The sequence below is a fragment of the Lygodium microphyllum genome, chromosome 24 (assembly GCF_053477565.2).
Source record: "Lygodium microphyllum isolate KBCC chromosome 24, Lygodium_microphyllum_v1.1.10, whole genome shotgun sequence".
NCBI lineage: Eukaryota > Viridiplantae > Streptophyta > Polypodiopsida > Schizaeales > Lygodiaceae > Lygodium > Lygodium microphyllum.
In genome coordinates, this window is record NC_141158.1 from 75973200 (window position 1) to 75988515 (window position 15316).

Sequence of the window (15316 nt, forward strand, 5' to 3'; positions counted from 1 at the left end):
TTTTCAACTTTTCCTTACTTCATTTCTAATTTTGAGTTAAACTACATTGATTATGACCATTTCAATCCATACAATTACTACAAATCACACTACTACTCTTTTATATGATTAGTATTGAATAATATTAAGGTCAAATCACACTACTACATTGATTATGACCATTTCAATCCATACAATTACTACAAATCACACTACTACTCTTTTGTATGATTAGTATTGAATAATATTAAGATCAAACACCAAAAGCATTTTCTAAATAAGAATCATGTATGAAAACTAGATGCAATATGTATTTTTGTATATGTATTTCTGTAGCAATGAGATTAAGCACTCACTCTTGAGAATCCAATGCCTTCTTCTTCTTCTCGATCGCTTGATTGATCTCCTGGAGCACTTGTCTTTTTTGTTGTCCAACCACTACCTTGCAAGTGATAGCTTCACTCTACGTCAATATTGAAAACATGACTTCTTGCACTGTTGAAAATACCCTTTTTGTTGTGAATATGAAATATATGATTTGTGTAATGTTGAAAAAAGTCTCTTAGATATGAATATGGAACAAATGGTTTGTGCAATGCTTTTATCAATGATGAGTGCTTTCAAAATATTAGCCTTTATTTCTATTCTGTGATGCTATATACCTCAAGATTTTTCCTCAAGGCTAAACCTAGCCTTATATTTTGTAACGTGTCCACCTGCTGTCTTCAGAATACATCTTAGTAGTCCATCGAAAAGGATGTCTAGAAAGCTCTGCCCGGCACTCCCATGGAATGTTACGGGGTTTGCGTTCTAGGACTTTCCGCGTCTGCCCACCTAGCGGAAGTATTGTGGCCGTTCCCACTTAGGATTGACCTGAATCAGGATTTTTCCTATTGGTCATTTCCTAAATGAAAACTAGCATCGAACGCGAGCGAACTACTTTACGTAGAAACGCCAGGTCCAAAGCGGATTCACGTTGCATTTGGTTCAAGGAGAATGGAAAATGAGAGGGATGCAAGGCTCAATCTCTCTACCATAAGGCATAGTCCCATTCCGTTCCCCTAAAACAGCATAAATCGGGATTATTATAACTTAGACTCTAGGTCAGCGCCCTTGCTGTTCATGTCCTTTGAATGATCTTCTTGCTATCCATCGTGATTGAGAAAAGTTCTCGGCGAACGGGGACCACCCATCCGTAGGACGGACCCATGGCCTCATCCATCGCACTTTCCTCAGGTTTTTTTAGTTATTTAATTACCTACCACATTTAGTTGAACATGCATCAATCAGCTTCCTTAATTAGCCCGTTAGACACTAGTTCCTTCACGTAATCATAGCACTTGATATAGAAAAGTAATGTTAAACAAGTTCCTTTTCAACAGCTTATCATATTTATCTATGGAATACATTTATAAAGTCCAGCCCGTAGGCTTATCCACAATCCGCTCAAAGGCTATCCAGCAATCCACAGGGATTACTAATCCAAGATTCCGCCCGTAGACTAGTATGCGGGCCTCAAGATCCAATCCCAAGTCACGTTGGTCTCTTGTGCAGGGCCCGCAAGGCGAGGGATTTACGGGCAACCAGATCCCCCCCTGGCACCCAAGCATCCTCTTGCTCCAAGAAGTGCTCAACGGAGAGACCTCTCGCGGTGGGTTTAATCCACCTTCTCGGTGCGATTAACAACCCCCTTGGTTAGGGTCAAGCATGCAGTCGGGGGTAACTGAAGCTGCCTCTCCCTTCAGGCCTTCAACCTGAAGCATTAGATATCTTTTCATCCTTTAATTCTTTGAGTAAACAAAGCAAAATAGTGCTCTCAAAACTGTTACAAGCACAATCATTTCCAGTGGTCGTTATTTTGGCCAACTACTAAGGAGCGAATCCTTCTTTCTGAATGCATCCATCACTCAATTCGGGATCAATTGCGACTTGGCAAGATCCCCAAGGGTTTTTTTATTAACCCTTATATCCTTGGGTTAGGGTCGTATCCTATTAACACAACTTAACCAATACCTTTAGTTCTATTAGCAGTAAATATGTTATTCCAATTTACTGATTGGTCCTTTTCTTCCAACCAAATATCTAATCCCCGTATCTTGGTCACTTTACCCAAGAAAGGTACTATATTAGGACGATTATTCATCCTCTTGTAAGATCAACTTGCGTAAGAATCTGCTAATCTCATTCCGAGGAATTTGCCATTCACTTGTGATCAAATCACAAGATCAGGCGACTGCAACCTGTTGCGTGAGTGTCGCATAAAAAACCATGGGACTATTTTACCCATCGAATGGCATCTTCTAATCACAAAATCATGATTAGATAGGAAATAGGGTTAGGGTATCTTCATAACAATCCATTCCTTATTGCACTAGGTCGATATTGTCGGACCTAGGGTTCCAATTTCAAATCTAGTTTCAACCTTTTAGCGAGCGAACCTTAGGGTAGAAACCCTAGATCGTCTCTCACAAGTACGTCCTATTGTCCCTACATTCCGTGAATGTGGGCAAGTCTTTAGTTTTAAGAGTTTCAGGTTTGGCAATAAGAGCGATTACGTCATGTCCTCAACGTGCTCAATCCCAGTTAGCACTTGGGATATGTTGCATTGATTTAACCATTCCTAACGAGTCCCTCGCGGTTTAGGTGTTTAGGTTAAACCAATTTACTTGTCTACTCTTGAAGATAATTACGCTACCATTTTTGTAATCACATGATTCATTGCTTATGTATAAGTTGATTTACAAACCCTAACTTTTTTAACTAAGATCAAAGCGTAAGTTTAGTTATGGCATAATTCCTAGTGATCCTTCTATAACATGTAATCAAGATTCATGCTACTAAGCTTTAGGGCTTTATGATTGAACCATGTAGCCTTTTTCTAACAACTATGTAGTCGAAACGAGATTTATGCCATTTGCCTAGAGTTTAATCTTCTTCATGCAGCCTAGAGTCATTTCCATGACTAGCAGTTTCCTACGATTGTTAGCAACCTTCTTTAAAGAATCATTTCGAAGAAAATATGTTTAATAATGTGACATGCGATTTATTCTTTCCATGCATAATCAAAGTGTACTATCATTATTTTGACTTGCAAAGATGGGCATTTAGTAAATTTAAGTTCGTTATTTTGCAATGCATAAAAACCACTTGCTAGGAACACATAGAGATATTCTTATGCTCTTCTATTTCATTCGTTTAATACAAATGACCGATTCCTTGATCGAAGTTATTTCTTTTAATTTAGCCAAGGTATTTCAATTGAAAAAAATGCATCCTAATTTTCGTAAATGATCTATGCACAATCGAAATATTAGGATGTTAAACAAAATTTAGGAAGAAAAACCTAGACTTGTGGTGAAATGTCCACATGGATGTTAGGAGATGATCCTCCAGCGTTTGCGCCTTGTGCCTTATTAGGAGCTATCGTGTATTCGATCTTCTCGACTTAGTCGCAGAACTATGATCTTGGCTCGTCTCCTTTGCACGCGAAAACTTCCTTTTTAGATTCGGCTTCTTGACCAAATTTACCGTCTTTTGGAATCGAGCTTTAGAAGGCTTAATACGCTTCCTCCTCGGAGTGGTGATTTCAGGATTAGGAAATGGATTGAAAAGGCTTGTAACGGAAGGACTTGAAAGGAAACAGGGTTTTTAAAAACTTTGTGGGGATGCAAGGGCTTAAACTTTGGGGCTATAAGGGAAGGAAAAGGCCTTAAACTTCAAGGAAAAAGGGGTGTAAAAGATTGCTTTGGGAAGGAAAATAAAAGGGGATCTTAAAAGATCCCGAGGTAACAAAAACCCGCTTGAGAGGACCATAGGGAAGGCCCACGAGAAGGGTTTTACCACTCGGGCTACTGGAAGCTTGTGGGAAATCCAAGGGGGGAAAAGAGGCTTAATTGGGCTTTTAAAAGGCTTGGATGGGACCCCACAGAAAGGGGGCTTTGAATCCCTGGGGGTTATTAAACCCACTTGAAAGGGTTTTAAGGAAAGGCCCACGGGAAGGGGGGCTTTGGAGGAGGCCCTTTAGAAGCTTCAAGAAGCTTCTTGAAGCTTTTGAAGAAAAACACGTGGTAAAACCACGTTGATGAGAGGGGGAGCGACTAAATTGGCAGGGCGACATCTTCCTTGTGCCGGTGGGGCTGATGACTCGATCCTTCGTACTCACACGGTGACTTCACAGCATCAGGCGATCATTCTCCTCCCTTTACAACTACCATACCGCCCTCCTTCAATGGCAGCAAGCGCACTATATCGTTGCCTTCAGCTCTTCCTCTCTCATGGTCTGTGGCGATTGCAGTGTGATCCCTCCCTCTCACACAGTGAATCCCATTATCACAGTCTCCCTCCTTCCTTCCCAGTCCGTCTTCTCCCTACATGGCGAAGGTTTTTTATAGGGAGAGGGAGAGGTACCTCCCCTCCCCCACGCGGCCTGATGCATGAGCATCAACCCTTCCATGAGCTCCAACACGGTGCTCAATCATCATGCCTCCCCTCCCTCTCCTCCAGAACTACCGTCGGCTGGGGGAAGGAGGGGATAATTAAAAGAAAATTGCCCTTATTGCACATTATCCTTTTGGCCTTGGAAATATTACATTCTCTCCCCCTTTGAGGAATCGAGATTTCCTCATCTCGAGATAAACTGGGGATATTGATGATTGAGAGTGCATTCATCTATCCAAGTGGCATCCTCCTTAGAATAACCTTTCCATTGGACAAGGCATTCTCTCAAGGTTCTGGATCTCAGTTGTCTCTCCCTAACATCTAAGATCCTGTTAGGCCGTAGTTCAAGGACTCCTTGACTAGGCATTACAATTTGTTAGTCATCAAGTACATGGTTAGGATTAGGTACATACTTCTTCAATAGGCTGATATGGAATACATTATGAACCTTTAGGTTCTCAAGGAGTTGCAATCTATAAGCATTAGGTCTTAGGCACTTGAGGATCTTGAATGGTCCATAATACCTTGGACTTAGCTTTTTGCAATCTCCTAAGGATAGGGAACTCTTCTTTGGGCAAACGCGAATGAAGACCATGTCTCCTTCCTCAAAGATTCTATCTTGATGCTTCAAATCCGCATATGCCTTCTGTTTATCCTTGGTGGCTTGGATGTCCTGTCTTATTGACTTTATTTGGTCATCCACCTCTTCCAATATTTGCCTTGAAGCTTCAACCCTCAAGGTTGGATCTGAGAAGTTTAGGAGACTTCGATAGTCATGACCATACAATGCTTAAAAAGGGGTCATCTGAATACTTTGTTGGTAAGAAGCATTGTAGGCAAATTCCAGTAAAGGCAAGTATTGAATCCAACTTTTTGGTTCGCGACAACAGTGCGCCCTTAACATATCCTCAATGACTTGATTTACTTGCTCTGTTTGGCCATCAATTTGGGGACGGTAAACTGTACTAAAATAGAGTTGAGTTCCAATGGCTTCGAAGATAGCTCTCCAGAAGTGTAATGCCAAGAGAAAATCACGATCACTAAAGATTCTTCTGGGTAGTCCATGTAGCTTGAATATCTCCTTGATAAACAACCTTACAATGTCTGAGGTTTTATAGTTTGTCTTTACTGGAATAAGGTGTGCAACCTTAGTCAACATGTCAACCACAACCATGATGGAGTTGTATCCTCCCTGAACTTGGGGTAGACTAACAACAAATTCCATACTGATGAATTCCCATTTCATTTGGGGAATGTCAAGCGGTTGCATCTTCCCTGGCATCTTGACATGTTCGGCTTTGATACGTTGACAAGACAAACATTCAGTGACATATTTAAGAACGTCATCTTTAAGCCTCTCCCAATAGTAGCTCTTCCTAACTGCATTGAGAGTTTTGGCATAGCCAAGATGTCTTGAGAAAGGGGAATCATGAGCTTCCCACAATATCTTTTGCTTAAGTGACTGGCTTGCCGGTATACATACTCTCGTCCTATAGTAGACAAGTCCACTATTGATAGAGAATTCATGATACTTAGCCTGTAGCTTTTGGTCCTGATCCTTGATAGAGATCTCCCTTAGCATCTTTTGATAGACTGGATCATGGCATGATTCCTCTCTAGCTAGCTCAAGTATTGGATTGTTTGGCATAGATACCTTTGTAGCTAGAGATCTAACTGTTGATGGATTTTGCAAGATTAGAGAATTAAGGAATGCCTTGCGACTGAGTGCATCGGCAACTACATTATCCTTTCTTGGTCGATATTTGATTTCAAAGTCATACTCCTCCAACACTTCAATCCACCGACGTTGCCTCATGTTGAGCTCGTTTTGGGTAAAGATCCACTTGAGACTTTTATGATCAGTCACTAGAGTAAACTTGTTACCCAACAGGTAGTGTATCCAAAGCTTTAGGGCATGGATGACAGCTAACAATTCTAGATTATGGGTAGCATAATTCTTCTCATGGCTCTTCACTTTCCTTGAAGAGTATGCTACAGGATGACCTTCCTGCATGAGCACACAACCTAAGGCAAGCGTGCTAGCATCAGTTACTACCTTGAACTCCTTACAAAGGTCTAGAAGTTTTAGGATGGGTGCTGATACCAAACTTTGCTTCAATCTATCAAAGCTAGTTTGTTCAGCAGTTGACCATGCAATGGATGTTTGCTTCTTCAAGTAAGTCCGTCAGAGGTGCTGCAATCAAAGCATAGTTTTTTATGAAGATCTTATACCATCCTGTCAATCTAAGAAAACTGCGTATTTCTTTGACAGTTGTTGGTATTGGCCAGTCTAGGACATCTCTGGCTTTGGCTGGGTACACTGAGATTCCTTCCGCTGATACAATGAATCCCAGATATTCAATCTGACGCTTGAAGAATGCACATTTCTTCATCTTAGCATACAGCTTGTGTGACCTCATTGTCTCAAGGACAATCCGAAGTTGGGGTTCATGATCTTCCTCCTGTTTAGAATAGACTAAAGTGTCGTCAAAGAAGACGAGCATAAAGTCATCAAGATATGGCCTAAAGATATCCTGCATTAACCTGTTGAAGGTGGCCGGCGCATTCGTAAGCCCGAATGACATAACTAGGAACTCAAAGTGTCCATATCTTGTGTTGAAGGCCGTCTTTGGGATATCTTCTTCCTTGATCCTTATCTAATAGTAACCGGACCTAAGATCAATCTTGGAAAAGATTTTCGCACCCTGAAGATGATAAAAAAGCTCATCTATTCTACGAATAGGGTGCTTGTTCTTGACAATTGATTGATTCAACCCTCTGTAATCAAATCACAGTCGAAGCGTTCCATCTTTCTTTTTCTGGAATAGTATTGGAGCTTCCCATGGTGAACTACTAGGACAGATGTAGCCCTGATCTAGCAGTTGCTTGAGTTGTTCCTTTAGCTCAATTGCTTCCAAGATGGACATTCTATAAGGTCTCTTTGCGCTTGGCGCAACTCCTAGCACTAGCTTGATCTCATGATCCACTTCTCTTTGAGGCGGGAGTTCTGTTAACTCTTCAGGAAATACGTCCGCATATTCCTTTAGCCATGAAGGCCCTTCACTAGACTCCTGCTTCTGATCTAACTTGTTGAGCTTAATCAAGTAGATAGGTAGTCCTTTTCTGACTCCCTTTATAATCCGAGATGCTTTGGCCAATTGAATTTTTGGCTTCCTAGCCTCACCTTGAATTGTGACCAATTCCCCTTCAGCGTTTTGAAAGGAAATTTGGCCCTTTCCACAATGAATGTGGGCATTATTAGGTTTAAGCCAATCCATTCCAAGTAGACACTCATGGATGCCTAGGCTCATGACTTTGAATTTGACCGAAGTTGCCTTTCCTCCCAGAAAGAATTCCACCTTAGTAGTTTGCCTAGTACAAGTGACTTCACGACCATTTGCTAATTCCACAAGTAAGATAGGTGCTTCTACTGTGGCTATTCCTAATATTTTTGCACAAACTGGTGAGATAAAGGAATGTGTACTGCCACAATCAATCAAGGTCTTGAAACCTTTACCTTGATAGTCCCGACGTTGTCTGATTCACCGAGAACTCGCGATTCGGCCCTTTCTTGTGAAGAGCGGCATGTATTGTTACCCTTTCAAATTCTGCTTCCATGGTCGAATCTTCTTCTTCTTCGCATATTTCCCTATTGGCAATGCAGGCAGTTCTTCCTCTGCCTCGGTTAGCAGCTCCCTGACCACGGCCAGTTCCTTGGAAAGGTGCTTGGCGATGTCCTCCTCCAAGCTTGGGACATTGCCTCTTGAAATGCCCGAGCTCGTTGCAATGAAAAAAATGGAGGTTTCGGTCATTTCTTTGAGTAGAAACAAAGTTGTAGACATTATTAGTCCTTGTTGTAACGTGTCCACCTGTTATCTTCAGGACACGTCTTAGCAATCCATCGGAAAGGATGTCTAGAAAGCTTCACCTGGCACTCCCATGGAATGTTACGGGGTTTGCGATCTAGGACTCTCCGTATCTTCCACGTAGCGAAAGTATTCCGGCCGTTTCCACTTAGGACCGACCTGAATTAGGGTTTTCCCTATTGGTCATTTCCTAACAGCAACTAGCGTCAAACCCAAGCGAACTACTTTACGCAGAAACGCCAGGTCCGAAGCGGATTCACGCTGCACTTGGTTCAAGGAGAACGGGAAACGAGAGGGATGTGAAGCTCAATCTCTCTGCCATAAGGCCTAGTCCCATTCCGTTCCCCTAAAACAACGTAAATCGGGATCATTTATAACTCTAGGTCAACGCTCTTGTTGTTCTCGTTCTTTGAACGATCTTCCCGTTGTCCATCTTGATTGAGAAAAGTTTCCAGCCAACCGGGAACACCCATCCGTAGAACGGACCTATGGCCACATCCACTGCATTTTCTCAAGTTGTTTAGTTATTTAATTGCCTAACACATTTAGTTGGACATGTATCAGTCAGCTTCCTTAATTAGCTCGTTAGGCACTAGTTCCTTCATGTAACCATAGCACTTGACATAGAAAAGCAATGTCAAACAAGTTCCTTTTCAATAGGTTATCATATTTATCTTTGAGATACATAAAGCCTAGCCCGTAGGCTTATCCACAATCTGCCTGAAGGCTATCTAGCAATCCAAAGGGATCACTAATCCAAGATTCCGCCTCTAGACTAGTATGCGGACCTCGAGATCCAATCCTGAGTCATGTTAGCCTCTTGTGCAGGGCCCGGAAGGCGAGGGATTTACGGCCAGAGCCCCCCCTGGCACCCAATTGTCCTCCTGCTCCAAGTAGAGCTCAACGGAGAGACCTCTCGCGGCAGGTTTGGTCCACCTTTCCAGCACGGTTAACAACCCCCTTAGTTAGGATCAGGCAGGTAGTCGAGGGTGACTGAAGCGGCCTCTCCCTTGAGGCCTTCAACCTGAAGCATTAGATATTCATTTATCCTTTAATTATTTGATCATACAAAGCAAAACAATGCTCTTAAATCTGTAACAAGCACAATCATTTCCATTCATTATTCTTGGCCAACTGCTAAGGAGTGAATTCTTCTTTTCAAATGCATCCAGCACTCGATCCTGGATTACTTGCGACTTGGAAAGATCTCATATATCTTGGGTTAGGACCATACCCTATTAACCCGACTTGGTCAGTACCTTAACTTCATATGTTATTCCAATTTATTGGTTGGTCTCTTGCTTTCAAGCAATTATCTTTACCCTAGAAAGATACTATATAAGGACGATTTTTCATCCTCTTACAAGATAACTTGCATAAGAGTCTGCCAACCTCATTTAGAGGAATCTGGCCATTTCCTTGTGATCAAATCACAAGATTGTGCGACTCTACTACTCGTCGCACAAGTGTCGCATCAAGCTATGGGACTATTTACCCTTCGAATGGAGTCACGAAACAATCTATTCATGATTACATTAGGCTGACATTGTCAGTCCTAGGGTTCCAAGTTCCATCTTTTTTTAGTGAGAGACTCATAGGGAAAAACCCTAGTTCACTTCTCAAGTATGTTCCAATGTTCCTACATTCCGTGAATGTGGGCAAGTTTTTAGGGTATAGAAGTTTCAGCCTTGGCAATACAAGCGACTAGGTCACATGTTAAATCCTAGTTAGTTCTTTGGAATTGAACCCTTCACGGTTTTTAGGTGTTTAGGTTTAAGCCAACTTGTCTATTCTTGAAGGTAATTACACTATCATTTCCATAATCACATGACTCATTGTCTATGCGTAAGTTGATTTTCAAAATCTAACTTTTCGGTTTAAGATCAAGCATAGGTTAGGTTATAGCGTAATTTCAATTAATCATCGAACAAGATTCATGCTAAAACCTGCAGCCTTTTCTAATAATTATGTAGTTGAAAAATGATATTTATACCAATTGACTAGCGTTATTCAACTTAAGAAACATTTCATGCCTTGCAATTTCCTATGGATTGTTAGCACTTTCCCTAATGACTCAATGCGATAAAGATATGTCCTAATAATGTGACATGCATTTTATACTCGCATGCGTAAACGGAGTGCACTATCTTAGTTCTGTTTTGTAAATATGGACATTAATTTAAGTTCAATTCATTGAAATGCACAAAAGCTACTTGCTGGAAATGCATATCAATATTTTGCTCGCTTTATTTTGTTCATTTTGTTGAAAATACTAATGACTGAACTTTTCTGTCTCGTGAGCTAATTCTTTCAGAATTAACCTAAGTATTTAAGATAAAAAATGCATCCTATCTCCAAAAATTATCCTCACACGATTGAATTATAACAACCTAAAAATTAGGAAGGAAAACCTGGACTTGTGGTGAGATGTCCACATGGATGCTAGGAGACGATCCTCCTGCGGTTGCGCCTTGGGCTTTCTTAGGAGCCATCACGAATGCAGACTTTCCATCTTGGATGCCGCTCTATGAACTCCCTTTTGAAATTCTACCATCCTTTATGAGTTTTCTTTTCCTTCCTTTTGTAGAAGCTCTTTGAAGGGATATTTCTATGGAGGAGGGGAGAAACCACGGAAAGGGTTTAAAACCCAGGAATGGGGTATTTTAAAAACCTCCACGAGTAAGGCCCATTAAAGCCATGGGAAAGGGCTTAGTGGCTTTTTAAGGACCCACAGGAAAGGGAAAAATAAAAGGTGTAAAAGACCCTATGAGGGCTTTTGTATGGGGGAAGAAGGTGTCTACAGACCCTTAACAGTGGATTTTGTGTGGGGGCTTCAAGAGGAGTCTTTTCTTTTTGTGTGGGGGGGGGGGGGAGGACATAAGAAAAGGGTATGAAAGGGCTAAAGAAGGAATTCTTGCATGGGGGGGGGGGGGGGGGGGGGGGGGGGAAGGGCTTAAGGACCACTTGAAGGCCCTTCAATGGAAAATCAGGGGGGCTTATAGAGCCCCCCCTTAGAAGCTTTGGAAGCTTCTAGAAAGAGGCACGTGGGGGTGGAGGCAATGGACAGATGGCACTTCGGTGGCGTGTTTCCTGTGGCGGCGAAGATGGCGGCGACCTCCTGGCTCACGGCGAAAATTTGGAGCATCTCGGCTGCACTCCCCTCTCCACTCCTCCTCTCCCTCTCACGGCCAGCATCAACCCTTCATACTCCATGACAGCCCTCTTTTATATGGCAACAGTGACGCCCCCTGTATCCTCCCACCATCCTCGATTTAAATAGGTGAGGGGAGGGGATCCTCCCTCCCCTGCGTGGCATCTCGCACGCCCTCTTCCCCCCTGCAAGCTCAATCGAGGAGCTTGATCATACCTTCTATTCCCCTCCCCCTCTAGCACGACAGTCGGCTGGGGGGATAAGGGGAATATAAATAGAAAAATTTGTCATTATCCTAACCTTATAACCTCCTCAGAGAGGGGATTCGTATGCGGAATGTGTGTTTTTATTTCGGAATTGTTACATTCTCTCCTCCTTGGAGGAATCAAGTTGTCCTCATCTCGAGATAAACTAGGGATATTGATGGTTTTCATCTATCCAAGTGGCATCCTCTTTGGGATAATCTTTCCACTAGACAAGGCATTCTCTCAAGGTTCTGGATATTAGTTGTCTCTCCCTAACATCTAAGATCCTGTCAGGCCTTAGTTCAAGGACTCCTTGACTAGGCATTACAACTTGTTGGTCATCAAGTACATGGTTAGGATTAGGTACATACTTCTTCAATAGGCTGATATGGAATACATTATGAACCTTTAGGTTCTCAAGGAGTTGCAGTCTATAAGCATTAGGTCCTAGGCGTTTGAGGATTTTGTACAGTCCACAATACCTTGGACTTAGCTTTTTGCAATCTCCTAAGGATAGGAAACTCTTCTTTGGACGTACGGGAATGAAGACCATATCTCCTTTCTCAAAGATTCTATCTTGACGCTTCAAATCCGTGTATGCCTTTATGTCTATCCTTGGCGGCTTGGATGTCCTGTCTTATTGACTTTATTTGGTCATCCATCTCTTCCAACATCTGCCTTGAAGCTTCAACCCTTAAGGTTGGATCTGAGAAGTTGAGGGGACTTCAACAGTCATGACCGTACAATGCTTGGAAAGGGGTCATCTGAATGCTTTGTTGGTAAGAAGCATTGTAGGCAAATTCAACCAAAGGCAAGTATTGAATCCACCTTTTTGGCTCACGACAGTAGTGTGCCCTAAGCATATCCTCGATGACTTGATTGACTCGCTCTGTTTGGCCATCCGTTTGGGGATGGTAAGCTGTGCTAAAACATAGCTGAGTCCCAATGGCTTCAAAGATAGCTCTCCAGAAGTGTGATGTGAAGAGAGAATCACAATCACTAATGATTCTTCTTGGTAGCCCATGTAGCTTGAATATCTCCATGATAAACAATCTTGCAATGTTTGAGGCTTTATAGTTTGTCTTCACTAGAATAAGGTGTGCTACCTTAGTAAGCATGTCAACCACAACCATGATGGAGTTGTATCCTCCCTGAATTTGGGGTAGACCAACAACAAAGTCCATACTGATGAATTTCCATTTCATTTGGGGAATGTCAAGTGGTTGCATCTTCCCTGGCATCTTGACATGTTCGGCTTTGATACATTGACAAGACAAACACTCGGTGACATATTTGAGAACGTCACCTTTAAGCCCCTCCCAATGGTAGCTCTTCCTAACTGCATTGGGAGTCTTGGCATAGCCAGGATGTCCTGAGAAAGGGGAATCATGAGCTTCCCACAATATCTTCTGCTTAAGTGACTGGCTTGCTGGTATACATGGCCTCATTCTATAGTAGACAAGTCCACTATTGATAGAGAATTCATGATACTGAGCCTATAGATTTTGGTTCTGATCCTTGATAGAGATTTCCCTTCACATCTTTTGATAGGCTGGATCATGGCATGCTTCCTCTCTAGCTAACTCAAGTATTGGATTGTTTGGCATAGATACTTTTGTAGCTAGAGATCTAGCCGTTGATGGATTCTGCAAGATTAGAGAATTAAGGAATGCCTTGCGACTAAGTGCATCAGTAACTACATTCTCTTTTCCTGGTCGATACTTGATTTTAAAGTCATACTCCTCCAGCACTTCAATCCACCGACGTTGCCTCATGTTGAGCTAACAATTCTAGATCATGGATATCATAATTCTTCTCATGACTCTTTAATTTCCTTGAAGAGTATGCTACAGGATGACTTTCTTGCATAAGCACACATCCTAAGGCAAGTGTTCTAGCATCAGTTACTACCTCGAACTCCTTATTGAGATCTGGAAGTTTTAGGATAGGTGTTGATACCAAACTTTGCTTCAATCTGTCGAAGCTAGTTTGTTCGGGAGTTGACCATGCAATGGATGTTTGCTTCTTCAGCAAGTCTATCAGAGGTGCTGTAATCAAAGCATAATTTTTTATGAAGACCCTATATCATCTTGTTAATCCAAGAAAGGTGCGTATTTCTTTGACAGATGTTGGTATTGGCCATTCTAGCACATCTTTGACCTTGGTTGGGTCCACTGAGATTCCTTCCGCTGATACTATGAATCCCAGATATTCAATCTGACGCTTGAAGAATGCACATTTCTTCATCTTAGCATACAGCTTGTGTGACCTCATTGTCTCAAGGACAATCCGAAGTTGGGGTTCATGATCTTCCTCCTGTTTAGAATAGACTAAAGTGTCGTCAAAGAAGACGAGCATAAAGTCATCAAGATATGGCCTAAAGATATCCTGCATTAACCTGTTGAAGGTGGCCGGCGCATTCGTAAGCCCGAATGACATAACTAGGAACTCAAAGTGTCCATATCTTGTGTTGAAGGCCGTCTTTGGGATATCTTCTTCCTTGATCCTTATCTAATAGTAACCGGACCTAAGATCAATCTTGGAAAAGATTTTCGCACCCTGAAGATGATAAAAAAGCTCATCTATTCTACGAATAGGGTGCTTGTTCTTGACAATTGATTGATTCCACCCTCTGTAATCAATACATAGTCGAAGTGTTCCATCTTTCTTTTTCTAAAGCAGTACTGGAGCTCCCCATTGTGAACTGCTAGGACGGATGTAACCCTGATCTAGCAGTTGCTTGAGTTGTTCCTTCATCTCAATTGCTTCTGGTATGGACATTCTATAAGGTCTTTTTGCAATTGGCGTAGCTCCTGGTACTAGCTTGATCTCATGATCCACTTCTCTTTGAGGCGGGAGTTCTGTCAACTCTTCAGGAAATACATTTGTGTATTCCTTTAGCCATGAAGGTCCCTCACTAGACTCCTGCTTCTGATCTAACTTGTTGAGCTTTATTTAGTAGACAAGTAGTCCTTTTCCGACTCCCTTTATAATCCGAGATGCTTTGGCCAATTGAATTTTTGGCTTCCTTGCTTTTCCTTGAGTTGTGACCAATTCCCCTTCAAAGTTTCGGAAGGATATTTGGCCCTTTCCACAATGAATGTAGGCGTCATTAGGCTTAAGCCAATCCATTCCGAGTAGACACTCATGGATACCTAAACTCATGACTCTGAATTCGACCGAAATCCTTTTTCCTCCAGAAAGAATTCCACCTTAGCAGTTTGCTTGGTACAAGTAACCTCACGACCATTTGCCAATTCCACAAGCAAGATAGGTGCTTCTATTGTGGCTATTCCTAATCCTTTTGCACAAGCTAGTGAGATAAAGGAATGTGTACTACCACAATCAATCAAGGTCTTGAAAATTTTACCTTGATAGTCCGATGGTGTCTGAATCACCGAGAACTGGAGATTCGGGCCTTTCTTGTGTAGAGTGGCATGAACTGATGCCCTTTCAAATTCTGCTTCCATGGTCTAATCTTCTTCTTTTTTGCACATTTGCCTATTGGCAATGCAGGCGGTTCTTCCTCTACCTCGGGTAGTGGCTCCGTGACCACGGCTAGTTCCTTGGAAAGGTGCTTGGCAATGTCCTCCTCCAAGTTTGGGACATTGCCTCTTGAAATGACTGGGCTCGTTGCA